At 46.7% G+C, this 2,570-nt stretch overlaps 1 long non-coding RNA gene across 1 annotated transcript; it reads left to right on the top strand.

Moving 5' to 3' along the window:
- Nucleotides 1-870: 870 nt before the first annotated feature.
- On the top strand, nucleotides 871-1,266 carry LOC119368041. Its single transcript, XR_005176501.1, has 3 exons — nucleotides 871-906; nucleotides 1,022-1,076; nucleotides 1,168-1,266. It is a non-coding gene; the product is annotated as an uncharacterized LOC119368041 (long non-coding RNA).
- Nucleotides 1,267-2,570: the final 1,304 nt, after the last annotated feature.

Here is a 2,570-nt window from a genome sequence, read left to right as displayed (position 1 = left end):
TATCTAGGTCAAACTATAAATGTTGATTAATTTTTGTTTCAGTTGAGAATCGAGCACCTTCTAGGTCAAGAAAACTGGGCACCTCCAATCTCAACCGAAACGGAAATTAATCAACATTTCAGGAGAAAGGGGTAACGAAGTGATGGGGCAAATGTGCCAGGCACCACAATGTGATCACACAAACAAAGCAGCACCACAATGTGCCTCTGTATGTATGTGTGTGCTGTCTAGATGCCAGCCACAGATCACAGAAAAAATCTGGAGTCACCAAGCTGGCTAACGAACTCCCAAAGTCCACTAGCAGATCCAAGATCTAATTCTATTACACACAACATAGCAATTTAAGAGAATTAGAATAAGGATAGTAGGAAATGAAAAAGAATTATGCTCAAAGAACAATGGTAACAACAAAATATTGAAACCTTTGGTAAGCATTATATTACAAAAAAAAGATATGCAGTACTATACAATATCCATAACCAGAAAACAAGACATGCATAGGCTATATTTGAAACAAGATATTCTGCCAATCTTAGTTAACTAAAACTATCTACAATTCATGTGTTCAAAAATTCAGTTACATTCAACTGTTGCTGCAAGTAGCCATTGAAATGGACATAAACCTAATCATGGTCACATCAAACAACTATGAGCTATTTTGATTTTAGTGTCTACGGATTTCAAAAAAATTAAGGGATGTATCATGAGACTCCAAAGAAATATCATCGATTGCAAATAAGTCCACAAAAATTGACTAATCTCTGCAGTATGCTACCCAGGACAAACCATAGAAGTCAAAGAGAGTGCTATCGAGGATGCTATCGAATGATTGTGATATGAGATGCATGCACGATCGCAGGTACTGAGAAGGCCCACTATTCTGCTGATGAGGCTCTCATACTAAAGGTTAGGACATAATGCAATGATGTTTGCCTTGGCAAGTTTACATGGACAAATTCACACAGTTCATCAACTTACTGCATATTTGTGTTGATATGACTGACCTCCATGTTAACTGCAGCAAAAAGCAGAGGACGTGCTCCCTTACCTGAATGACCGCTGTGTTTATCTAGTTGGTTAGTTATTGCCCCCACATCAGCTCTATAATTTGAATGGAACCCTTCACTATGTATTGCCTATCTAATATGTGTATGCATTTAAATGTAGGAATGATGGGTTCCGGCAAAACTACAGTGGGGAAGATAATAGCTGAAGTACTAGGCTATTCATTCTTTGACAGGTTTGAACTTCTCTCTGACAACTGCAGCAACTCCTGAAAGCCAACCAAGATCTTCTTTGAACTAACTTTTGAGTGATCACGGCTTAGTTAACTGAAACTATCCTCACTTTGCTTGAGCACTGCAAAATACCTTTACTATGTAGCAAGAGATTAGTAGAAGTGTGTTGTTTTCTTGCACCAAATTTGTCCTATACAGGTTGTAGTCTTACATTCAGACACACATGTGTGAATCGGTTCAGATATCATCAATATTCAGCAACATCCATTCATGACACATTTTTCACGGACATTCATTCGCAGTTGCAACAGATCATGCACAGCAACCAACAATCTTCCATGACAAAAGATTATTCACCTCGGTATAGATCGTGTAGCATATAGACTGAGACTGGAAAAGAAAACAATTAGAGATGGGGGATAGGGGAGAGGGAGGGCGGACGCCGGCAGCTAGAGGGGCGGGAAGGGGACGAGCATACCTGCGCTGGACGCCAGTGGGTAGGGCTGGAGCTCGCCCTGGTTCTGCTCGATGATGGAGTTCGTACGATCCTGGAGAGAGAAGGGAAGGTGGAGGAGTCCGTCAAATGGATCCATAAAGAGACGTGGGGCGGCGGGAATGGAGGGGAGGAGGGAGGTCGAGGTGGACGCCGGTGGGTCAGGAGGGATTTACCTGGCCGCCGCTCGATTTGGCGCGTGGAAGATGAGGTGGGCGGCGGGTAGACGGGCACCTTGGCGTGCAGGCGCTCGTGGGCGATGAAGCGGCAGAGGTCGAGCGCGTAGGGCTTGAGCAGCTCCCTAGAGAGCGCCTCCAACCACGTCTCCTCCACGAGCAGCTCCAGACTTGGCGAGGCGGAGGTTGCGGCGCACGCGGGCGAGGGCGAGGTTAGTGTCGGCCCTGCGGCGCTGCTCTGGCGAGAGCGGGGTGGGGTCGGAGGGGGAGGAAGGGGAGGATGGGGAGAGGAAGGCGGCGGGGGCGCAGATTGGGAGCGGACGCATCCCACGGGTGAGGGCGGCGGCGCACGTAGGGGCGGCGGCGCAGTGGGTCGGGGCAGCGGCGCAATGGGTCAGGGCTGAGAGAGATGTGAGATTGGGGACCGAGGATTGGGGATTTTAGTGGGGGTAGGGTTAGCAATGGCGCACCTTCTCCTGGTGTGCCATAAGTACCTTGATAGCAATGGCGCACCTCCTAGTGGTGCGCCATTAGTAACTTTTTTTTGGATTTTTAGTTGCATTCATTTTGTTGGGTTTCGTAGTAATTTCAAAATTTTGCTACGCGCACACAGGATCATGTGATGCATAGCAACGAGAGGAGAGTGTTGTCTACGTACCCAAC

The sequence above is a fragment of the Triticum dicoccoides genome, chromosome 2B (genome assembly GCF_002162155.2).
Source record: "Triticum dicoccoides isolate Atlit2015 ecotype Zavitan chromosome 2B, WEW_v2.0, whole genome shotgun sequence".
Classification (NCBI taxonomy): domain Eukaryota; kingdom Viridiplantae; phylum Streptophyta; class Magnoliopsida; order Poales; family Poaceae; genus Triticum; species Triticum dicoccoides.
Note: the sequence above shows the minus strand (reverse complement) of the source record. Positions and strands in the feature narration are given on the sequence as shown.